This window comes from Paroedura picta, chromosome 3 (genome assembly GCF_049243985.1).
Source record: "Paroedura picta isolate Pp20150507F chromosome 3, Ppicta_v3.0, whole genome shotgun sequence".
NCBI lineage: Eukaryota > Metazoa > Chordata > Lepidosauria > Squamata > Gekkonidae > Paroedura > Paroedura picta.
Window position 1 is genome coordinate 37,809,506 of NC_135371.1, and position 26,308 is coordinate 37,835,813.

The 26,308-nt window shown below is 44.8% G+C and overlaps 1 protein-coding gene across 1 annotated transcript in view; it reads left to right on the forward strand.

Annotated features, from left to right (window-relative positions):
- The window catches only part of GRIP2 (glutamate receptor interacting protein 2), a 496,366-nt gene that overhangs the window by 200,562 nt on the left and 269,496 nt on the right, over positions 1-26,308 (forward strand). The window lies entirely within an intron of this gene.

The following is a 26,308-nucleotide window of genomic DNA, read 5'->3' on the forward strand; positions in this document are numbered from 1 at the left end:
TCTCCTCTAGGACTGACCGTTTTTTTCGCCTTGCAGTCCAAGGGACTCGCAAGAGTCTTCTCCATCACCAGAGTTCAAAAGCCTCAATTCTTTGATGCTCGGCCTTCCTTATGGTCCAACTTTGAAACTCTATGGACAGATCCAAAAGGCAAAAGATTCTCATAGATTTTGCCAAATCAGAAATACTGCTAGGAAAGGAATGCGCTGGAGGTGTTAATGGCCATGACACATAGATCTAGGCAAAGAAATGAACGGACAACAGCAGTACCAAAAATTGTATATACCGATAAGAAAATGTTAAAACATTGACATTTGGAAGTTTCTTAACCCATTACTAAGGTGTGATATCATGTACTAGTTCTCCATTGTACTTATTCAAGAACAGACATAGAAAACAATGAGTTTTGTCACTAGAACAAAAGAAACAGATATTGATCTTGAGGTTTACACTGATCATAAAGTGATTTTGCTTATACATAAGAGTAATTAATGAAAATCAATATTCCATGAATCCATCTAGAATCCATCCTCTGGTGGTAGTCACTTTTCAGCTCACTGATGTTGTATGAGTGGAAGGAGCTAGCTGCACTGAAAGATTTCCAGTGGAGGATTGTCCCCACAGTGGAAAGGGGGATAGCTGAAGATCCAAGCCTGTGCTCATGTTATTCTATGACTCTACTGTGCTTTTATTTCTGATCCAGCTTCCTTCCAGCAGGAAAGAATTTTGGAAAGCTAATAATGGCTGTGCTAGCCCAGTGGTTCTCAACCTGGGAGTTGGGACCCCACTGGGGGTTGAACAACACTTTCACAAGGGTCACAATCATGAATAATGGATCTTCACGCCATTGATCAGTTTTGGTTTAATATCTGTGAAAGAACCCTTGCATAATTTTATGGTTGGGGGTCACTACAATGTGAGGATCTGTATTAAAGGGTCACGGCATTAGGAAGGTTGAGAACCTTTGGGCTACGTAAACAGATGGTTAAAATACTCAGTTTCCATAATAGAATCATATTTTAATTATTTGTTTCTGTTCAAAAATTTTCTATAACATGAAACTGAGATTTAAAAAAAAACAGGCAAAACAGAATATATGAGTACTCTGCTTCAATTTGAATTCCAGGTTACATTTGCAGTTTCTATGGGTTAGCTTCAACCTCAATTTTCCACTAGTGGAAGGAATTACTGCAATTCCCACTAAATCTCCTTTCCTGCTACAGACCCAATTTACCCCTGATGCCGTTCTTTAAGATTTGCTGTTTCTCAGGATCAACATTTTGGAGAGTCTAATTGAATGCTATGAGAGAGAGGAACATTTCAGTTCCGTTCACATAAGTGCCTTCAGTTGTTGGGAAATTAGGTCTGTATACGTTTGATTGGAAAATCCAGAACTTGATTTACCAAATATATTTCCAAAATGTAAAGGAAACATACTGTCAAAATCAAGTGTTGGCTTGTGTGATAAAAGGAGCATTGTTCTAACATAGCAACTGCTGGCTGACCATTCCTTTGTTATACTGATGACTCCAAATGGATGGATGGATTTTTTTCAGTAGCTGTTAATTGTTAAGGAATCTTCTCTGAAGGCTTTGTTAAGTATCATAAGAGCTTGGAGGTGGTTCCACCCAGCTGAGAGTATGGGCTGGATGAGATATATTTGAGTATGTTTGTATGTGTGCATGCATGTGATGAAACAGATTTTGTTTGGAAGAGACAAAGCCATACAGAGTGCCATGGATTGTGCTCTACTTGTATATTTTTCATTGAACAAGTACTTCCAAAAATAATGCCGTGAGACTCCAGATTTTTAAAAGAAGTAACTTCTTGGAGCAAAGTAAAAAGTGACATGACTCCGAGAAATAAGTATAATTGGATGCATCACAGTCCCCTTGCATTCAACTTCCTTAGAAGTTATTCTTCTAAAGAAGTTCTCCGGCTTCCCATACCACCCTGTGCCATCACCACACAACACTCATGCATGGCGACACACACAATGAGGTACACACAAGGGTTCTCATAGTCAGCTTGTTAGGGCAGCAAATCGTTCCTAAGTTTAGCTGCTCAAGTCCGCCTCACACTTCCCTGCAGCTGGTCTCTGTCCATGGTCCTGACCTCTTGCTTACGTCCTGGACTTCTGCCATGTGAAGAACAAAGGCATGTAATAATTAATTATTTTAAAAGAAAGAAAAAGGGGGTTTGGGGGTATCCTAAAGTTTTACATTAACTGTGCAAACCTAAACAGACTGACACCCTTTTAAAACCATCATTTGCATTGAGGTAATTGATTATTCTGTGGGATTAAAGCCCTTTTCATCAGGTACGTGAAGGGCATACTTCATTGCAGAATGAACTTGGTAAAAAGAAAATATTATGAGCTGTATGATTAATAAAATGAGAAGGCACAGCCTGCAGCATTTCTATGGAAAAACCAAAGATATATATGAAGATAAATAGAGTGACCATTCAATAGAAATTGATCAGGATCCCTATTGTAGACACAGCTGATATCAATGAATTCCATCAATTCTATATCTGACTTATGAATCCATTAAATCATGGGCAGAGCCAACTTCTGCTGTGGTGGATTGTTACATGGCAGCCAGAAGGGGAAAGAGGTGCCAACTTCTGCCATGGTGATTCTGCTGCAACATTCCATTCCAGAGTTGTTGTGAGCTGAAGGTGGTATGATAGGGCAGCCAGGATCACTGGGATTCTTGATTCAAGGAGGCCAAGTCAAGCATCCATCACTGGCAGGGTTCAGAGAGGGGTGGGCCACAGGAGCTGACAATGTTCATTGCTGGCAGCTTGTAGGGTATTTAACAGTCATGGGTGCCCCATCTGGAATTCCATTGCCAAGGAGGACTTGACAGGTGGCTGAATCCAGGCCATCCACATCCCGTCAAATATCCTGTACAAGTCACCCTTTCTCAGCAGCATCAGGACCGTTGGCACTGGCAAAGGAACAGTTTGGCTATCAGGTGGAATCATTTGGCACTAAGATTGAATTGGCTCCCCACCCTCTGGTGCATTTTGTGCAGAGGGAGCACTGCCAGTGGGCAGGGCATGCAGCCTGGTGGCACCATCTTCAGCCCCTCTACCAACAGATGCCTTGGGTGGCTCCCAATGCACTGAACTGCCTGTTGCATGGGGTCCATGTGCCCCCCTCTGCTGCCAGGTTCAGGAATGGAAGACACTGTCCATTGTGGATTGATGCCACTGTTGTTGGCCAAGGGGGGAATGGGGGTTGGGGAAAGGATTCCTTGATTACCTGCTTGTGTGTGACTGCCCCTTGGGATCCGGGTGGGTGAGCTGCTATACCTGTGAAGTCTGAAATCTGGCAGAGATCAGTCACAGAGTGTGGACATTGCTTATGGTGGTGACTTTCCCACAAGTGCTCACCCAGAGTTGCTAGTTATTCTATATGTGTTTTGTCCATCACTAAGGTGCATATGTACTAGTTCTAAGTCACCAAGGTGAGAGTTGTGGGGTGACCTCTTGGAATCATTTCTAGGGCAGGGCAGGGTGGGCTGTCATTGAATCCTGAGGATGGGCAGAAGTGGTATAGGGATCCTGAATGGCTTGGGTTCCTAAGGACGTGGTTACAGCTGAGTGGTGGGGAGTGAATTGGGAGTTACCATGGCCACTAAAGGCCTGCACCAACATTTTTGCTGGCACAAATGCATCTGTTCTTGGGGTGTTCCCATGCTGGAAAAGCTTTGGGAACCAATTGTCTGGTGCCATGTCCCCTGACACACCCACATTTCTGCTAGCAGAGGAGTCTGCTCCATCACCTTGCTGACACACAGCTGCAGTGCACCTGCACCAGTGCAAGTGTGCTGCACAATGCTGCTTATCCCCTCCGCTAGTATAAACGCTCCTTATACCAGCATATATTATTCCAGTGTAGGGGTCAGTCAGCTCCCTATTCTTTTTTCCCTTTCCCGCACGCAGGGTTGCTCTGTCAATTTATTTAAATTGACATTCTACATATTTAGTTATTAATGCCTCACAAGTCATTGTGTGGAGTTTTTTTTTTGTCTAATTCTGGTATCAATTCTCTAGCATACTTTAGGATTTACTGGTGAATTTATAGAAAATGCCTCCATATTTTAGAATACTCTTGAAAATAAAAAACACATTCTTCTCGGTCACAACACTATAGCCACCCCAGTTTTCCCTCATTATATGATACAATGACCCAGTTTTTTCCTCCCTATAGCATTCACAATGCACTATTATTATTATTATTATTAGAATTGCTGTGTCTGCCAAACTGCCAGTGTCTCCCATCTGCCAGAGTCAGCACAAACTTGGCAGCTTAAGGGATGCTTCAGTCATTCACTAGATAACACCTCTGCATCACAAGCAATTTCGACCAGAAACCAGACATGGGCAGGGGGACACTTTTAAACTCTACTTGTTTCATGCATTATTGTGGCTAATCTTCCCACAGTGACCAAACTCTACTCATGCTACTCAGACAATGCTATCACCCCTACTTTAAATGTGGAAAAAAAACATCACACAGACAGATTAATGCCTTGGCTGATGTCAAGCTTGCTAGTAGTAGAGAAAGGAATGGAACCTAGATGTCTGCCATTTAGATTTCAGATATTTATGCACCTCTGGGGCTTTTTCAGGTGTACAGAAAGATGTATCCCTTCTTTTTCAAGCAAAATTATTCTGATGGCAAACATTGTAGAATGGCATTGAACTAGACTCATTAAACTTTCCTTCCTTCCTTCCTTCCTTCCTTCCTTCCTTCCTTCCTTCCTTCCTTCCTTCCTTCCTTCCTTCCTTCCTTCCTTCCTTCCTTCCTTCCTTCCTTCCTTCCTTCCTTCCTTCCTTCCTTCCTTCCTTCCTCATAAGAGCCACAAAATAGGCAGAGATTCAACAAAAAAGTTTGTTTATTTATTATATTTATATACTGCCCTCCCCGAAGCCTCAGGGTGGATCAGGGTTGTCCCTGAAAAGGAGGAGCTAATGTTTCCTTAGGGTGGCAAAGGGGAAAAGGGTGACAATGACCTGAAACTCTCCTCTGCTTTCCAGGTGAGAGACAAAACCTAGAAGTTGGTTTAAGGGCAACCTTGATCAGGAGCTGGAGGGACTAAAAGGCAGTGGCATAAACAGAGGCCTGATAGAGCACAGCAGGTGAGGGAACCAGACAGCTGCTTGCAGGTTATGGAGCAGCTCCTCTGCATGGGAAAACTGTGGAATAAAGTGGAACTCTGAAAATCAACCTGCATAGGTGTCATCTTCTGAAGGGAAGATATGTTGAAGTCTCCTACTCTGACTGAAGAAGAGTTGGTTTTATACTCTGCTTTTCACTACCCAAAGGAGTCTCAAAGTGGATTACAACCATTTTCTCTTCCTCTCCACACAACACACACCCTGTGAAGGTAGGTGGGGCTGAGAGAGCTCTGACAGGACAGAATTATGATGAGCCCAAGGTCACCCAGCTAGTTGCATGTTGAGGAATGAGGAATCAAACCTGGCTCTCCAGATTAGAAGCCACCATTAACCACTATACAAAACCGATTGCTCCTCCTGCCCAGACTGGACTGGAATTAAAGTTGGCAGACATAGAGTTATTTCTGGTAATAGCATGATTGTATACATTTGGCTATGTAAAGTATTGCTGGAGCAACCTTATTTGCATTGACTCTCTTGTATACCTGCACCCGGAGTATAACTATAATGGGGGAAGAAAATTTAAATATCGCTGGCAGTATAACTATACCCTTAGGAGAATATAACTAGGTGCATAGATGATTCTCTCAAGATAACTATACCCAGAGGATAATGCAGACATAGAAATAATAGGCAGAGCACAAAGTGCAGAATAAAAGTCAGAAGGCCATAATGTTGATGTACAAACAAGTCATGAGATTTTTACCCAAAGGGACAGGATATAACCATCTTTATGGCAATTATACCAATGATAAGGGTATGAAGTGGTAAATTATTATAGCATTTATACTTTTGTTACCCCAATTGTGGAAAGTAATAAGCTATTTAAAGTCTCATTATGTTGAAGTGGTGGGAGGGTGGCTCAGACTTGGCCACTTTCGAGGCTTTCTATTCATGTACTACCTTTTTAGATGCATACTTCAGGCTAGGGGGAGAGAATATGAACGAGAAGTGCCACCCATAACAGCATTTCCCCTCTGTTCTTTATCGCTCCTTCCTTGGCCTATGGGAAAAAACAGAACTGTTTTTGTGATAGTACACACTGACTTCCTCCTGGAACCTTTTTTGGAGACTCTCCCAAGCCCTCCTACCTACTGAGGCTGTAGCTGCATGGTAGGGCCCAGAGAAGTCTGCAGTGGCTACCACAGAGTTTGCAACGCTAGAATGTCATCCTGAGCTTTGTGTGTTGATTGGCCCCACTCAGCCAGAGAAAGAGAGAGGAGGAGGCAGGTTGGGGCATGCATGCAGGGATGTGGGTGCACCATGAGTTGAACTGCCACATGGAGTGGACATGGACCTGGGCACATACAAAGCAGGGTGCGGTGCAGTCTGCTGTGCCCGAGTCAGGTGGGGAAAAGGATCCTGGCTACCATTCCCATGTGAGCTGAGTGGGGAGCCACTTTCTCCATCTCTCCTTTGTGGATGTGGGATGGGGTGGGCCAAGTGATGGCAGGCCAGGTGACAGGGGGAGTCGTCTTGGGTGCAGGCAGGCAACAAGCAGGATGGGCATGGAGTCTGGCAGCAGCAGTGGAGAAGCTTGCAGGAGAAGAGGCCATATGTGGAGAGCCAGCAGAAGAAGAGCTCCGCAGCAGAAAAGTAGGGGACAATCTCCTACTATTCCTCCCTCTCTTATGGAAAAGAAGGCCTGACGGGCAAAGAGACTGTGCAGGGGAAGTCACACCAGGCACCAGGCCATCCTGCTTCTTCCCCAAGCAGCCTAGGAGCCTCTGTTGTCCTGTGAACTGGGTGGATGCGGAGCCTAATGAAGAGTGGAGAAGGAAGGGATTGGGCTGGGAAAGGTGGTGGTAGAAATGTTGACACTGAAAGTGAATAGTTCTAGAAACCACTGGGAACTCTACCATAGACTTTCTGGAAGTTGCTCACACTACCTGATGTCTCTTCTGGGTTTTCCCAAGAAGTGATGTCATTACACAACCACAAACAATGCCAATGTTTTAAAAAATATATTAGTTTTATTTTGTCACCACTTGGAGTGGTGGTGGGCAGTAAAGGCTCCTGGCAAGAAATCGGGCAGCCCTGTCTCTGGAGGAGGTACTTAAACTTCTGTAGGACAGAATGTGGAAAAGACTATCCTGTGAACATGCCAGGGACACAAAATGGCGTATACTTAAAATACACACACAGCAGAAGACACAAACCAAGACAGTCAAAGCTAACAGATATTTGGCACACTTTCAAGGTGATGTGTTATGGAGGCTCAAGTTATCATTTTTGATCCATGCCTAGCTAGGCTACTAGTGTGTTTCCAGGCCCCAGATCACTCAGTCATAATCAAGCATGCAGTGGTCACCCCCAGATTAGACTTCTGTAACTTACTCTGTGAGGGCCTGCCCTTGCCCCTACTCTGGAAATTACAGCTGGTCCAGAATGCAGCTGCCAGAGTCCTCACTAGAACACTGTAGAGGGCTCATATATACCCTGTGCTTAGGCAGCTGCATTGGCTCCCAGTAGAGTACCAGATTAGGTTCAAGGTGATTTTGACCTTAAAGGCCATTCACAGTCCAGGCCCAGCTTACCTGAGGGACTGCCTCTCCAAATATGTCCCCTGAAGAGCATTACCTTCTGCTGGTTCCAACAGGCTGGTAGTTTCTTGCCCAAGATGAGGGCCAGAGTCTTTTTGGTCCTGGTCCCTACGTGGTAGAATGGAGACACAGTCCCTGATGGAACTCAACCAGTTCCACAAAATGGAGTCTTCCACCAGACATTTGGTAGTGGCTGGGTCACCAGAATATCAAGAACCTTCCTCCTTCCTCGAAACATTCTCACTCATAACATCTGGACCTGGCTTATAATATGGGAGAGCAATGTGAGAGGATGAAGTGGAAAGGCTCAGAAGCAAGGGATGCTAATAGTGTTTTAAATGTGTGAATTGGTTTCAGTTTTAATTTTGTTGTTTTAAGCTGTTGTACACCACCCTGAGATAGCTGGGCTGAGAAGGACGGCCCTATAAACCTAATTATCCTTACCACTGGTGACTCTAATATTTTGGAAACAGCCACATAGGCTGCCCTGTCCGGGTGGCAAAGGGCCACTCTGTCCTGGTGGTGTCCAGGTGGTGTCCTGGTCAGTGGGCCAATCCAGACACACCCAGTGAAGGTGGGCACATCCGGATTAGGATAGCCCCTGGAGCCTGCCGCACCCGCTCCTCCTCGCTGAGGCCCTTCCCCACTGGCTGCCACGACAATGAGGAACCCTCCATCCAGACTGCCTGCTGCTGGCTGCCGCCCATGCCCCCAGCCCGTCACTGCTGAGGCTGCCGCACCTCTCCCAAATGGCCTTCTGCCCCACCATTGCTGCCTCCCCGGTCCTCCCCAGTCTCCCCAGTCCACTCACCTGGGTGCCTCTTGCTGCCCACTTGGCCACGCTGATGTGCCCACCTCGGCCCAAGGCTGCGCCACTGCCTCTTGGCAGTGGCTTCGCTGCCTCCAGCTGTCCAGCCAGTGGCCGCGTACAAGGAACAGCTGCCAACTTCGGGGTAAGGGGGCCAAGCCAGGCCTTCCCTTCCCCCACGGAGGCCCCGTGCGTGCTTGCCGGGTTGCGGGGAACCGGCGCTGACTTCTGGGTGGGGGGGCCCAAGCCAGGCCTTCCCCACAGCCCGGCGATCGTGCTCGCCGCCTCGTGCAGGCCCCGAGCATGCTTGCCGGGATGCGGGGTAGCGCCACTGACTTTGGGCTGGGGGGGCATCCAGGCCTTCCCCCGTGCCTCGGCAAGTGCGCCTGCTGCCCTGAAGTCACCACTACTTCCTTACGGCGCAGCAAGCACCCCCGCCACCTCACAGAGCTGCCCGGAGCGCTTGCCGGCCCCCAGGACTTGGCTGCTCTGCGATGATCCGCGGGGGCCTTGGGGGGCTTTGGGGGGCCCTTTCAAAGCCTGTTCTTATGATTGGGCTTTGCAGCTAGTAAATAAATAAAACAAATCTAGGTCGGTGCCAGTTCCGCTGGCCTAACTCCCACAAGGCCTTTTGGCCCACACCTCTAGTGTATCTGAAAAATATGTACCCATTAACGCTATTTTAATTTCTTTTTTATTTCATACGTCCATTACCATCCATTATGGCTTGCCTCACTTTGGTCAACAACACTTGCTTAGTGCTTGTTTCTTTCTATGATGCCATTTATATGCACACACCACTCAATTTCATCTGTGCTCCATTTTATGCCATTTATATACCACAAATCTACAAATAACACTTGAAAATTATTTATATGAGAAAGGAAACTGATATGAAAACAAACACTTGTAGAGTTAATTTCCACAAAGGGAAATTAAATCAGAATTGGCATAATCTAATCACATCAGCCAGCTTTCAAAATATGGTATCATCTCTAATATTGAGCGGTGTTCGCTTTCTATTTCATTAAGTGGAAAATTCATCTCTCTTGCTTCCTTTAAGCTTCTATGTTCACGGGATAGTCCTTTCCACATTCTATCTCACGGAAGTTTAAATACCTCCTCCAGAGACAGGGCTGCCTGGTTTTCTGCCAGGAGCCTTTATTGCCCACCCCCACTCCAAGTGGTGACAAAATAAAAGTAATATAAAAAAAAAAACCACTGGCATTGTCTGTGCCTGCAAACCCAGAAGGTGTGCATATTTAAATAAACTGATTTTTAACAATCTGCTCCTTGAAGATTAGCAGTTTGACCTTGTGTTGGGTTCATATGATCCTTCTTTTAAAAACTTTCCATTTAAAACCTGTCCTGATTGGGTGACTGAAAAGTAAAGTGTCACATTACTGTCCAGTTAGGCCTTCAGAAATGCAAGAGGCACTAACAAGGGAGCAGGTGGACGGGGAAGGATAGGCTTGGTATAGCAGGGGTATCAGATCCATTATTCACTCATTTCCTTCAAGCCAGCTGGAATATTCATGTTCTGCTCCACTGCTTCCTGAAATCACAGGGGTGGATGTTCTGTACAATTCCCAAGTTGATTTAACAAAGCTAATTTACCAGATGGCATCAGATAATCAGTAGGGACATCTGACAGGCACTTGTAACCACCACTTAGGTTGATTGAGACAGGGGCATCTGGAATGACACTTATATCACGGTTATAGCCAGTTCCTATCAAACCTAGAGGCATTACACACTCAAACACGTCCCCAGCAGAAGAGAAGAATCAGAGAGCTGGATGCGTTTATGTTAATTGATAGCACAGGACTTTCTTGGACAAGTCTTATTGGAATGGTTCCCCTTTGGTCACTTTTGGCCACATGAGGCAAGATTCTTCTTTACTATTAATATCACTGAACTGTGAGTGAAATAAATGCTGCTGGGGGAAAATATCCTGACTCAGACCACAGTCCTGTGTTGTTAAGTGAATCAAGCAGTTTAATAGGTCTGACAAACAGATCTGCCCTATTTCCCCCCCCCCCTCTGGGCAATATTCTCATTTGATCTTTGCACACAGTTTTAAAGATTAGAATGGAATTGTGTTTCTAGCAGGCGAGCAGTAAAAAACATCAACCAAAAAACAAAACAAAAAACAGGCAGCTCTTGAAAACAGGCTGGATTTATTAAAAAGTATCTGTCTGCCTTGATGGAATTGTATAATCTGATGTTGTTTTTAAAAAGACTGATCCCATATTCCTGAGAGACCGAGAAAGCAGGGTAGGTAAGAAAATGTGCGAAGATTAGTGTGGGAGCCTCAAAGAGGAAAAAGAAAACTCATAGACTTTGGTGCAGCCGTCCTCTTAGAACTAATGTGACACATGGATGACTTTGGGCCTCTGTGCTTTTGTGTTGCTATAGGTGCTGACTTGGATTATGGTTACTGTGGGTCAGTTGGCTTGCCTTAAAGTTGTCTGCCTTGCAGGGAGCCAGATCCTATGGCAAAAGGAATGGTAAAGTTTCTTACCAAGTGTAACTATTACCTCAGTGGCTCTGAATTTTTAGGAAATGGCTCTGTCAAAGGACCCACCAGGACATGAGAGAGCTCTGCCCTCAGGTGAAGGGAGGGCAGCTGTCTATCTTTCTCTGACAGGCTTTCACAACAGGGGTTCCATGGAAACCTGGGGTTTCTCCATGCCCTGTTAGGGTTTCCCTGATTGGGTGGGCATTCATGAATTTTTAATATACTTAAAAAAAATTATGGGGTGATATGACCATATGGTCAGAGAGGTAAGTGCTCTCCTTGTAACTTAATTGCATTGAGGGGGTGCGTGGGTGTGGCAGGGGGCAACAGAGCAGCCAATGCCTGCCCCAGCCCTATTCCCAGCCCAGCAGAGTAGGCTGCTTGGAGTGTCTGTGTGATGTCACTTCTGGGAGTGAGGTAGGGAGGTGTAGCTTTCTGACATCACTTCTGGGGTTTCTTGAAATCTAAAGAATGTTTCAGGGGTTTCTCAATGGTAAAAAGGTTGAGAAAGGTTGTTCTATGAAGAAACTGTAGTTTGGACTCTGGAGGAGAGAGTGAGGCGGGCAGTGTTGCTGTGAGTACCTAAGAATGGTGGCCAAACTGTAGCTCTCCAGATATCATGGACAGTGCTGGCAGGGGCTCATGGGAATTGTAGTTCATGGACATCTGGAGAGCCATAGTCTGGCCACCCCTGCAGTATATTAAGATATAGATAGCATGAGGGATCTAGTTCACGGTGAAGCATTTCCCTGGTTTCTCTTACACATGTCAGCCCTTTGACTCCACTTTGAGAGTTTATACAATTACCCTTGGAGGTTTTGCATGCTGTTCCCTTCTCACCTATCTTGTGGCTTTATCATAGGGGTTGCTGTTTGTTCTAGAGGTTTTTGGGTTTTTTTTAAATAGTGGATACAATGGATATTGCTATACACGTGAACCTCCTCACTAGAGATTTTTGGGATCTCCCCCATGCCAAACTACTCATATCAGCTTTGACTATCAGACTTTGCCATATCCAAGCAAAAACTCAACTGTTCCCCAGGAAGAAAAATATGGCCTTGAGCAGCAAGCAAGCAAGCAATTAGGAGTGTTTTGGAAACACAATCTCTTGTAAATCTTGACTTTTTTTCTTGCAGAACACAAACTGAGGCGGAAGGCGATTCAGAAGGGGGCTGAGGGGAAAGATGGAAAGAAAGATAACATGATCTAAGCATGGCTTATGGCTTCACACTCCACATCTAGCCTCATTAGAGTTTAGCCACCAGCATGGATTATTTGCAAGGCTGTTATTTCTGTTGTTTAATACTCCTTTTGGGGGCTATTAATGAGCTGCCTTTATACTCTGTTTTTGTGTGTGTTGGTGTTTTCTTCTTCTTGCTGTTGCTTAGCATGCTCACGGCATTTCAGCAGGTCTCAAAACTATCTTGGTCACGATGGTTCCATCACTAGTTAATTTGGCTGCCTTTTCATATTTCAATTGTAGAACAGCCATTTTAATGGCTTCCATGTAAAAAAAGCAATTTTTAAAAATAATAATAATAATATATTTTTCAAATTAAGAAAATGCAATTACTGCATCGTATTTTCTGCCAGTACCTCATAGGCCATCTGAAGCCAATGCTATTTTGCAGTTGTTGTTTTTTTTTTAAATGAATACCAAGAGAGCATATCTCTTCCATAGACTCAGTCTCAAAAATAGCTGTAGCAGGCTTGCTGAATGGCCACCTGACATAATAAATCTATGCTGAAACTGTTAAAGTTATATCTGAATGTTGGATACTTAGAATGAAAAATATTGTGAAAAGTTACAGATTTGATTGCCAGCTCTGCATATTATCTGCCATGATTATATGCATTATTGTTCACACAGACCGATTATGTACGGGCTGGAATGCCCAAGATGGCAGCGACAGGGCTTTGGGGAAAATCCCCAATTATGCTCAATGTCGCTGCCGTCCCATCCCTGGCCCTACCTAGGCCCTTGGAAGACCTGTGTTAAGGAAACATGGATTCTTCCGCGTTCCTGGGTCTGCCAAGGGCACAGGCAAGGGCTAGGTTGGGCTAGCCCAGTGCATAATCAGAGGAGCTCAGCTCCCCCCCCCCCGACCTACAGCATTCCTGCAGGGATGCCTGTCACCCTGCTAGTTCTGACAGGGGTGTCCCCCACCTCCAACATGGTGGGAAAGCAGTATGCCGCTTCCCAACATCGTGCAGCGGGGGCTCCATGTCCCCGATCCCCTCTGCTGCCGCAGATGTGGAGCACTCTCAATGCTTCCACCCCTGCATTGTGTGCGCCATCCCGGCGCTTCTGGCCATTGCGTGAGAGCAGCCAGCGTGAGTCAGGGGAGCCCCTGCCCCATGCACACGTGGGGAATAGTAGGGCTTTTTGCCCCGCTGCAACGGAATGGCAGCAACCTGGTGTGGCTGCTCCATGTATAATAGGTGACAGTGGGACCAATCAGGAACTCTTCACTGGTTTTCTCTCATAGACCATTTATGCACTGGGAACTTTACTGGCCCAGCTCTCGTGCAGGAGCAAAAATCAGGGGCAGATGAGGCGCACCAGACCAAATGCTCCCCCATGTGGGTGCAGGAAGAGGTGAGGCAACGTGCCACAACTAAAACTCCAGCTTGCAGTCCAGCATGAAACCTCCAGTGCATAAACGGTCATACATGTGCGCACGTGCAAATGCTCCCACCCACACAGGGTTTCCATTTTGTTTGATCACACAGACTACAATCCACTATTAATTTGGTTCAGATTTCAGAGATAGGCCAATTTAGTAATTTTCATTTGTTTTCCTTTTCATATGTTATATTTGGTTTGGTTTACCATAGCTTTCTTTGTTGTAGATAACTATTCTCTTTCTTTAAGCCATTTGACACATTTTAAATATATAAGGAAAGAGGAGGGTAGGGATGAGGGTCTGAGAGGGAGGAGAGCCAGGAGGGGAAAGCAGCAAATGTGGCAGGTGGGTGGGAGTGGAACAAAAACCAGTCACTGTTGAAAGGGTTGATGGAAGGATAAGCTGGAGAAGGTGGAGTTTTGAGCCTGTACTACGAAGCTTTTCACTCATTAGAGAGCTGTCTTGGTGTAGTGATTAAGAGCAGGAGTCTCTAACCTTGAAAAATGAGTTTGGCTTTCCACTTCTCTACATGCAGCCAGCTGGGTGACCTTGGGCAGTCACAGTTCTTTCAGAGTTCCCTCAGCCTCACCTATCTCACAGGGTGTCTGTTGTAGTGAAAGGAAGGGTTTAAACTACAAGTACAATGATATAGGCTAGATATCAGGAAAAAACATTTCACAGTCAGAGTAGATCAGTAGTGGAATAGGCTGCCTAAGGAGGTGGTGAGCTCCCCCTCATTGGCAGTCTTCAAGCAAATACACACTTTTCTTGGATGCTTTAGGATGCTTAGGGCTGATCCTGCGTTGAGCAGGGGGTTGGACTAGATGGCCTGTAGGGCCCCTTCCAACTCTATGATTCTATGATTCTATGATTCTATGAATATAAGCCACTTTGATTTCTATAGTCCGGACATTAGTTGTAATTTCAGGAGATCTCCATGCCCCACTTGGAGGCTGGCCACCATATATTTCAGGTGGTGATGGTGGTGATGAAAGTAAAATGGACTGGAAGAATCATATGTGCCTTGCTGAGCACTTTAGAGAACAAGCAAGATAAAATCTACAGAGATAGACATTTGTAGCCCAGTTGTCGTAATTTTCTTCTAGATATCTAACGCTTCTACGATCATTCAGTATATACAATGCTGCTATTGTCCTCAGATTCTTGGGTGAATTAAGAGGTAAAGGTAGCTGGAAACACAGCAAAGTTTTCTCTATAGTAGCTTGGGGGAAATATGGTTCTCTGAGTTTTCAAACTGGAAGGGGCTTGGTGAATCGAACGACATGGGCCTAGTAGTCAGTTTCCTGGGGCGCCCATCACAGGATCTGTTTTCCAGCTGCAGAGCTCTAAGGAGTTTAAGAGACTGCCTCAGCCTTGAGCTGGGGCTTCTTCCATCATAAACATGTTTTTTTCTCAAGCAATGTAAATTTTTGACTGAAGATAAAAAGGCTTTTCTAGCTATCCCTGGAGGTCTGCACTGGAGTTTATTTTTAATTGCATTAGCTGGGTGTATGTAAATTGAATAACACATTTCACTAGAAAAAAAATTAAAAGGAAAAACTTTCAGTTAGGCTGGAGGCGAGCTTGTTGTTGGCTTGCAGGGCAAACTGTGCCGTGCTCAAAGTTTGTCTCCTTTATTGTTCTTTTTGCACATGCTAGAAACCATTTTGGTAGTCTTGCCCATGTTCTTTTCAGGATGCAAGTAGCAGAACTCAGTGGTACCAAAATCAGATGAAATGACATTCAAGTAACATGTTTGGTAGCTGGCTCACTTACTGACATATCTGCAAGTAGGGATAGGGATGCCAGCCTCCAGGTGGAGCCTGGGGATCGCGTAGACTTACAGCTCATCTCCCAAGAACAGAAATCCGTTTCTCTGGAAAAATGGATGTGTTTGAGGGTGAACTCTATGGCATTGTACCCCACTTTGGTCCTTGTCCTTCTTGGACTCCATCCCAAATCTCCAGTATTTTCCCAACCTGGAGCTGGTAACCCAAACCCCTATACCTGCCAGTGGCCAGGGGGATTTGGCAACCTATCTGCATGTAGCCCTTGATGCAGCTTTGATTGACAGACTATTACCACAGAATTTTAGGCTTACCGAATTCGGTAACCTATTTGACTTTATGTGCCGAGCTGGGTCTACACACTATTGAATCATGTGATTGGATTTTATCCATAAAATACTGGCTCCATCTTTTCTTTAGTCCTCCGCCAAATAGTCTCCTTGCACTTCTTCCATCTGACCATTATACTTTGAAATGGTCTCAGGCCATTGTCTCTAAAATTAAATCCATAGGCATTGACCTTGATTCTTTAGCTAACTTTGGAGAGGATCCTATTTTTCAAACTATCCAAAGAAGAATCCAGGATATTGATCTCCAGATAATTTATGCTGGTGCAGGGGGACTGTGCTCCCCACGAGCTTTTGGTCTATCCTATACCCCAAACACTATGGCACATTATTTTTCCAACCTTATAATACCTTCAAACCGCAGAGCGTTTATGTTAGCCAGACTAAACGTATTTCCTTCTGCAATGGTTGAAGGCAGGTATAAGAGAATTCCCCGCAATGAAAGAATTTGCAGGTATTGCCATACAGAACCAGACTCAGTTTGCCATACCATTCTGCAATGTGAGTTGTATAACAACAAACGTTCTGACTTGATCTCCCCACTTCTACCCTTCCCTAATGTCTCAGATGGCAGGGCTCTTGAATTGCTGCTTATTGATAATTGCTTGGAGACCACTGAACGGGTAGCCACAGGGTAAAGAAGTAAACGTCACTGGCTTCATCTTTTTGTATTTGCTGCCCCCTCGCCTGCTGTAACTTTCCTCACAGTTTTTAGACTTGTATTACAGAACCGATTTGCATATTGTTTTATATCGTGAATACCATTAAAGGTTTTGTATTGAATTGTATTGTTGATTGACAGACTAAAAAGATTCTAGACCTCATGCTTCTTTGAATATGCGAGAGCAAAACCAGCGAAGGAGCAAAGTGCCTGTAATGTTTGTTCTAGGGTTGTGTGATTCGGCCGCTTCGGCGGCCGTTCCCTCCAGGCGCAGCCAGCGCCGCGCCACAGGGGGGAGGGAGGGCGGTGCCGGCAGTGGCGTGACAGCGGGAGCAACCACGCAGGCCCGGAGGGAACGGCCGCCAAAGCAGCCGAATCGCACAACCCTCCTTCTAATGAACCAGTTGCTATTATCTGAGATGGGGCACTGACTCAGCAAGTGAGGTTTCATGGGTTAGGATCTGATTCCACAACTAGTTCCCTTGTGCCATAGTGCATTGTGTGGATTCTACTGAATCAGTCAATGGATCAGGTACACTATCTTGCTGCAACTCTCTCTTCTTCTGAGTTGGCCACATCTGCTCAAGATCAGTTACTTTCATCTGAGTGTGTGAAGAAAGATTTGAAGCAAGATTTAGCAATTCCTACTCACCCCGTTCCATTTCCCTCCTAACCACCCTTGCATATTGCTTCAAGCAGATGTTCCTGTTGTCATTATTTCTTTGTGTGAGCTGTCCCCCAATTTTCCAGATATTCCAGTAAAGGGATCCTGGAGAATAAACTTCTGATCTCTACTGAGTTCAACCACAAATTTCTTCATCTATCTGTTGCTTCTTGATACTTACCAGAGGCTCCTTCCTGAAGTGGCTACATCCAGATGCACTGCAGTTTGGCAAATCCTCCCAGCCTGAAGTCCTCTTTTGATAGATGGAAAACTTTAGTACTCTCTGACACTGCAATTCTTTAATCGAGCTCTGACTTTGTGGTAGGATGGTAGAAGTTCTGGGATCTTCTATGTAACAGCAGCACCATTTATTTATTTACATATGTATTTAATTCCCACCCATGTTCGCCCAGTGAAATCCCAAGGCCTCTTACATTGTTCTCCTCTCTTACATTTTATCCTCACAGTCTCCCAGTGAAGTAGGTTTGGTTGAGAATGCGTGGCTGGCCCAGGGCCACCCAGCAAGCTTCCAGGTCAGAGTAGAGATTTGAACCTGCATCTCTCCAAGATTCTAGCTCAATGTTCTAGCCATTCTGACTCTCAGTCTGGTGTACTAGGCTGTAGACAGGGAATGCTTTTTCAGAATGCTGAAAAACAAGACTGTGGAGGGATTGTAATCCACGATCTGCACCCAGGTCTGTGTACTGTCTCTTGTAAACAGTTCCTGTGAGGTACTGCTGTGCTTCAAAAATCATTACTACATATGATAGTAGGACAAAAAGATGGATGTATACACAGTGAGTAAGTACACACTGTTATCACACAACCTTCAGCTGTCTGGCTTCAGGCTAGTCTCCAAATTCCTGTCTGTTTTACAGTCACTTCATATTCAAAGCAGCTCTCTGTCTATGAGAATTGGGACAACTTGGGACAACTTGGTGCCCTTTGGTGAGAAGCTACTTGTGTGAAATTGTTGTAATATGTCAACACCATCATTCTCACCCCCCTCCCCATCCCCTGGCATTTCTGTTTGTCATCAGCATTTCCTAAGGCTGAATGTGCAGCCACCATCGTCATGTGCAGTCTGTCAGGGTTAGGAGAAGACAACAAGTTGGAATACTGGTGGGGCGGGAGGCTGCTTCCCAAAGGCCATCATCCACACCTTCCTGGGCAAGAGAGATCACAAGAAGCAAGCAGTTGGTCACATACTGAACATAATTTTTTTTTAAAGCAATCCAATAAAGGAAATGCTACCTTTCTACATTACAAAGTCTCTTCCCCCAGTAGTTCATCATGCACTTGTTGCTCCAAGAACCTCTCAGCTAGTGGCTGAATCGTTTTATGCTCTGAGTATTAACTAGGAACACAGGAGGTCTCAGCAGACGCTTCAGCAGATGCCAAATGTCAGACTTGAAGGGTGATGCTTAATTGCTTCTTTCCAAAGTGTTGTTGTTCCAAAAATGCTTCCCTGACAGTGTAAAATGCCCTTTCTCACTCAACTGTCAGTTCAACGATCTAGCCGGGGCCTCCTGCCCACTGGGAGAAGGAAGCAACAGAAAAAAATCAACACCAGCGCTTCACAGAACTGCATTATGACATCATTTAATTTTTTTTTAATTCATTTTGTTCTTTTTTGTTTTCAATTTCCTTCAAAATATTTAATTTTGGAGTCCTAAAATCAATACCCTCTTTGTTCCCATTATGTTTATTTTATCCTAGAACCCCCAATAATAATGTGTTCCACTATATATTTCGGGTAAGGCCTTGTAGGAGGAGCATGTCTCATGGCTTAAGTGCCACTCAGCGCTTAACACCCACTCAGGGCGGCTGTCCAGCCCTGAGTGCCTCCTCTTCCAACCAGCTTGCCTGTCTGTCCAGTGGCCAGCCAGTCACCTTCTGTCCCTCACTCCTGACCACCCCCTCTTCCTCCTACTTCCCTCTGAGGCTCAGAGGCTGCAGATCCCTGTCGCATGAGAGCTGCCCGTGCCAGTGAGTAATTATCAACCAGTCTCCTGAGCACGGGTATTAAATCAAAAATTCCAAGATTTCCTGACTGAAGCAAGTTGTTTAGATTCCTTCCAGTCTGGGTTTTTGAGCCTGAAACACCCTTGATCACATTGGCAGATGGCTTAAGTTAAGTGATGGGCAGAGAGAGTATGTTTGTATTGATTCTCATGGACTTCTCAGTTTGGCTTTCCGTACAATCAATTATGGCATTGTTCTGGACTGCCTGTGTGGGCTGGGATTGGGAGGCCTATTCTGCAGTGGTTCTGGTCTAGGATTTAGGAACCAAAAAAAGATTAATAGCAAGACAATGTCACTTGTTCGGTACTAGGCTTGCAAATCTCCCTGAATTACAACAGATCCTTGGATTTGAGAGATCAGGTCCCCTGGAAGAAATGTCTGCTTTGTAGGATGCCGTTATATGTGCCGTTATACTCTGCTGAGCTCCCTCCATTTCCTAAACCCTACTTTCTTGAGGCTCCTCCCCAAATATATCCAGGACATTTCCTAATATGGAGTTGGAAGCCCTATTCTGGTTCTGCCTGGTGGGTAGGTTTCAGAAGGTGGTTTTGTGGGACTGCTGCTCAGCCAATTGTCCTTTGGCCTGTGGAGTCTGAAAAGGTTCCAATATCAACATGAAACTGTTGGGTGAAATCATTTGGAGATTTGGGTTGGCCTGCCATGGATATGCAGATGATACTCAAGTCTATTGTGTGTTTCCAGTGGACCCCAAGGGAGCTATAGAAACTCTGAACCAGTGCCTGGAGGCAGTTTGGGCTGGATGCAGGCCAATAAATTGAAGCTTAATCCCAGACAGACATGCTACTGGGGAGTGGACCAGGATTTAAGATGTCACCCGTTCTGAATGGGATGGCACTTTCCATGAAGAAACAAATCCTCCTGGGGATGTTCTTGGAACTAATCTCCTTGCTGGATAAACAGGTGGCAGATGTAGACAAGGGTGCCTTTTAACAGCTTAGATTGCTTTGTCAGCTGTGGCCTTTCTGGGCACAATAGATCTGGGCTGGGAACAGAGCTGGGGCAGGAATCCACTGCTTTGGTACCCCCTGCCACCACCTCCAATGCAGTTAAGTTAAAATGAGAGTACTTACTAATCTGGACTCCAGTTGTTACCATGTACAATGAGCCTCAGCCGGCAAGGATATTTATTTTTATTTATATATTTTTATTCATATTTTTATACCGCCCTCCCCGAAGGCTCAGAGCGGTTTACATATAACTGAAACTATACATGAAACCATACATATAATAACATTAATATTATTAATTGATAAACCGGTTAACAGTATAACATAACAGTGTATCATAACATAAACAGTGGTAACTAGAACAGGTCCAGGAGTCTTAGCGGGTTTCTGGGGGGAGGGGAGGGGCAGAGGCCCTGCAGATGTTGGTTGGTTGGCCTGGCCTCAGCCAAATGCCTGGTGGAAGACCTCCCATTTGCAGGCCCTGCGGAACTGTTTTAGTCCTGTCAGGGCCCTGATCTCCTCTGGGAGCTCGTTCCACCAGGTGGGGGCCAGGACAGAGAATGCTCTGGCCCTGGTCGAGACCAGGCGATCTTCTTATGATACAGGCTGCTCCCCTTTCCACCCCCTCCAGGCCCATCATTGGCCATGTTGGAGGGAGCTGACATAACCATATCACCCGATATATTTTTTTAAATTTAAAATATATTACACATTAATTAACTCCCACTCAACTGGTGAAACCTTTCCGGACTGTCAAGAAACCCTTCTCTAGCCACTAATGAGAATTCAGAGGCTGAGCCAGTGTAGTGTAGTGGTTAGAGCATCCGATTAAGATACAGGAGGCCTAGGTTCAAATCCCCACTGTGCAGTGTATGATTGCTGGGTGACCTTGGCCAGCTGCTCTCTTAGCCTTTCCTACCCAAGAAGGTTGTTGTTAGGAAGTTAAAACAGAATGCAAGAAGAATGTTGTAACTGCTAGGGGTACCAGTTGGGGTTTAAATATGGTCACAAATGAGCAAACCATAGAACTGACCTTCCCTTCAACCATTATCTAAAGTGGACATCCAAATCACATACCTAGGAATAGGATTTCATCTGTTTTCTCCCACTGGGCCTTTTAACTTTTAGAACATTTTTCCATCCCTTCTCTCAAGATAAACCCAGACTGTTTTGCTTTGATGTGTAAAGAATGCATTAATTAAATGACTGAATTAGCTCTTGGAACTCTCAAGGAAGAAAGCCGGGGGAGCCAACTGGCCTATATTTCCCAAGAATAACTAAGCCTGAGGCTGCAGGTAGATCCCAAGTTTTTCTTCTTATATATGTTTAAAGACTCTCATCCTGTTTTCCCTGCACAGTTTGGCAGTTTTGCCCTCTCCTCAAAAGGAACAATACAGATGTGTGTCAAATCAGACTCTCAGCCTTCTTTGTAGCTGTTGCCACTGTATGTTGGTTATTGTCATTTGGGCAGATGGAGGCAGAGACTACAACTTCCTAGTCCTCAGGCACAGGCACACACAATGGTGTCTACAATAGCTGTTCAAAGGATGCCCTAATTTCTGCTTTGTTAAGCACCCTTCATGCAGAACCCATGCAGAGGGATAGCATAACCATAAATAATGTAACCAGTGCACTTGAAAATACTTTTTTCCCAACAAAAAACAGTCACCAGTTTTCATAATGACTTTGTCACGTATGGGCTGAAAGAACCTGCTGCTACTATAGCATAACATTTCTGATTAATCTGTGCCCCCTATGGCTTTAATATTTTCCTCTCCAATGCTTCTCTTGACTAATTGAAACATCTTGGACGGTTCCATTGTTGCACCCAGCTCTGCAGATCTGTCACAAACGACGATCCCCTGCATGCAGATGTCTTTGAGATCAATTATTTGGGGGTGGGGTAGGGGGGTGGGAGAGAGAGAACCAACAACAGCAAATGACTTGGATTAGGGTTGAAATTGTCACACCGCTCTACTTAAACATGCCACATGCTATGTTGTTTCGAGGAAGATTTCTCTTCAGATGTTACCTGCCTGTCTCATTCTTTAAGAGTTTTGTCCTGTGCTTATTTCCAGGGTGGCATCAATGGTTCTTCCATCTTCCATTTTGTCTTCCCAGGAAGTACCCTAGGCAGAGCTAGTATGGTACTCTAACTACTGCAGGGGTTTTTAGTAGCCTGTGTTGTTTGTACTCTTTATTTGTACTAAGAGCAACAAATAGTTCTCTTGGTTACCAGGTCCCTTGACACATTTAGAGGTCTCTCCATTTTGCCTGATTAAGAATTCTATATAATCAGTAAGTTGGAACATCCCTTTATTAACGAGAAGCAAGGTGGCTCCCCCTCACTGTATGACATCTATCATTTGTGGGGAAAGAACACAACTGTTACCTGCTCAAACCTTAACGTAACATGCACAGCAAATATTAATTTCATTTCCACGGCCTGAAATTGCATGAAATAATTTAGAGCCTCTAGCATGTGTTGAGGAAAAGGTAGTTAGAAGCTGTCAAAAGATATAGTGATGGTAAACAGGGGACATCTTCCTTAACTCTCCAGTATGTACTGGAGAGTTGACAGCTGCCACTGTAGTCTGTCAGCCTTATTGAACCTATAGGCTCTTTTAGAACACACAACAAAATGGCTGCCACGGGTGGGACCCATCGTAAAATGGCTGCAATAAAGGCTAAGTCTAATTCTACAACATCAGGAAGTAAGGTAATTCCAAGTCAAGCATCCTTCTATGATAGAGACATTTGTTTCCAAATGGTTGCTTTCTGTGGACATAAATGTGATGCCTCCTGGACTTTTTGTTTTGGGGAAGAGATGTTTTGAGAAGCAAATTAGTGGGTGCCTTGAAACATACTGTTGGATGTCATGCTGGTGATCCTTATAGACAATTGTGGCCAGATAAGTTTAGGTTGTTTGCAACTGGAAACCTTATGGATGTGCCAGATGTTACAAGCATAACTCAGCACTGTACTGAGTCAAGTCAAAAGTTCTTCATCTAGTTATAGGAGAGCACTAGTTGCAAGGAGAAAAGGACTTTACCTTCCCCTCCCCTCTTAAATCTGTTTGTATTTCAGGCTATTGTACTGTAGGGAAAATGATATTTGCACATAACATTGCTTCCTGTCCATGAGAATATCTGAGAGCTTTTTGGTCAAAGAATGTGGATTTTTTTTTTGCTGTTGCTCATGCTTGGTAGAGCTCCCCTCCCCATGTAAAATTGAAACTTATTCAGGAAACAGGATAATCTACAAATAATAACTAGGTAGGCAAAAAAGGAGTGAAGCCATTTATATTGTTTTCACAGCAGGACTCTGTAAAATCTCGTTGGTTTCCTTCAATCTCTGTATTTATTTTAGTAACAGCCCAGAATGTATTTCCCCTTGCCCACGTCTAACTACTCTGAAAGCCAGTTTTTAAAATATGAAACAATACCTTATTCCTGAGTGAGCTGCAAGCTGCTTCCTTTGCACTGTGTGCAATCCGCTTTGATGCAGATTTATCACTTTTCATAGAATCATAGAGTTGGAAGGGGGCATACAGGCCATCAAGTCCGACCCCCCGCTCAATGCAATTTATGTGTCCTTGTTTGGGGACCAATATAAAATGATACTTAGCAGATGTGAAAATCCATCAATCCATAGAGTATGGCTTTAACTTTATACATGCAGTTGTCTGATTTTTAGATTAGCTGATGGGGTGGAGCAGTCGATGCATAAGATAGAACGTATGACGCGAATTAAATGCTGAGGCAATTTGGCAATACGCATGTGCAAAAAAAAATAAATACAATTCAGACTGTTTGGATGTCAGTCTGAATCAATGCAGGCCAGATCCGAAGCACCTGAAGCAACCCTCCCTGGCTTGGATTTGGCCACATCCGAAGTGATTCAGCACTATAAAAGTCAATGGCACCATTAAAATCAACTGGAGTTTTCCTTTTCAATTTATTCCATGGTCTGGGTGGGAGGGGAGTTTGCGGTAGAGGCACCAAATTTGCAGTGTAACTGTGGTGGCCTCTCCTCAAAAGGATCTCAAAGTTTCAAAATATTGGACCGGGGGGGGGGGGTAATCCCATCCAAGCTCCATTGTTTCCAGTGATAAGGCAAGAACAGAGAATTTTTTCCCTTACCATTGGAAACAGTGGAGGTCAAAGGGGGGGGGGCTTATTTGCTTGGTTGTAGAATTGGACCCCCTGGTCCAATATCTTTGAAACTTGGGAGTTCTTTTGAAGAGAGACTCCCACAGTTACACTGCAAATTTGGTGCCTTTACCACAAACCTTTGACCCCCGCCCCCCAGACCACAGAATAGATGGAAAAGGAAACTTTTGGACCTTTTAAACTTTCTCATCTCCCCACGGCCAATAGCACCTGAATTGTGGTTTGACAATTCAGCCATTGCTGATTCAGGCAATTTAATTGAGTGGGAAGTTTGATTTGGACTGAAGAAGTCCAAAAAGTATCTGAATTAACATTGATTCGGGTACTTTTTGGACTATCCAAATCAAATTGCACATGCCTACTTGACAGTACACTCTGGTATTCTAATGTCAAATGAAACAAAAGAAGGACTGCACCTGAACCCAAAGTGCTTAACACACATAGGAATTTACAGACTTCTTTTCAAGAAAACTGGAATTATTATTTGCCATATGACAGATAATGTGACTGACGCCACCACAGAAGCACTTTTTGGAATTCAGCACTTCTGCTCCCCAAGGCTGATGGGTGCTACTATGCTGGACTGTGACTTCCCTTATTATCTTAACTGTTCCTGGGGCACTAGCCATGTGTGCTGGTCTGTCAGAGGCTCAGAAGCCTTCTGGGTTTGGGGCATGTCTGGAGCTACAAAAATGGAATGAGAATGGTTTGTCAAGCACCTGGCAGGCCGTCAGGCATGACGGAGGCGAGCTTAGTATGGTGCTAGGCTAGCTTGATTTCCCCGCATTGAAGCAGCTAAGACCACCAAGGAATACCATGGTTGTGATGTGGAGGCAGGCAACGTCTCTTGCCTTGAAAAACATATGGGGTTGACACAAGTCAGTTGTGATTTGGCAGCACTTTACACACATGCACACACACACACATGCTGTAGTGGTCAGAGTTGGACTGTGATCTGAGAGTTCTACCTTCGCATCCCTGCTTGACACTGAATCACCCTGGGCTGCTCTCTCTTTCTTCACTCCCCAACCTGTGTGGCCAGGTTGCTGTAAGAAGGACTCTGCTGGGTGCTCCCTGGAGAAATAGTCTGATAAACATATCATATCCAGACTCCTAAGATGGAGGACATTTGTCTTTTTCCGTGGGGATTGGGAAGCAGGAAGGGAGAGGAGCTCTTGGAATAAGGGGGCTGTGTGGAAAGGGGAAAAGTGATGGCAGAGAGGCAGGCTGTGTAGGAGTTGCAGAAAGCCCTGCGTTGCTGTGTTCCTATCACACGGAGAGGGCTTTGCAGAGGAAAAGAAGCAAGTTTGCAAATTCTTTTCATGCGGTTCCTGTTATTATTTCTATATGTTCTTTCCTTTTCTGTGAATGATTATAAATCATTAACGGTGGGGAGGGAGGGGGAGGACAGGGCATGATGAAAGCCTTTTTCCTTCCTACTGGCTGCTCTGAGAGTTATGTGTCACTCCTGTAATTGTTACACGGCTAATGAAAGAGGAACGCGATGCGCCCTCTGCACATAGCTGGCTATGGTGGCGGGAGCCTTCTCCTTGGCAGTGACCCAATTCCTGGGGATGCTGTAATCAGGGAATAATCACAGGCTTAAAGTATCAGAGGCATTTGTTTGAACCTTGTGCTTTGCAAGACCCCAGAGACGCAATTAGTTATGGCTTCCACTTTCTCCGACAGGCCTTGTTACTTAAATATTTCACATGTGGGTATGCAAAGATATTAAATATTCATTTGATGTCACCCTTGTCTGAAAAGCTGCAATTTTGTCTTTGGAGTCGAGAGTAACCCGAGTTAACCAACATTTCGGGGATGACTACAGCCGACCACAAAGTTTGGGTGTTGTCAGTGCCATCCATTGTTCCCCCAAGTGGTCATCGGTGGTTTGGGGTGACTCAGGTGCATGAGTGAATGGTCACTGAGCTCAATCTTGTCAGATCTCAGAAGCTAGGCAACTTTGGGCCTGCTCAGTATTTGGATGGGAG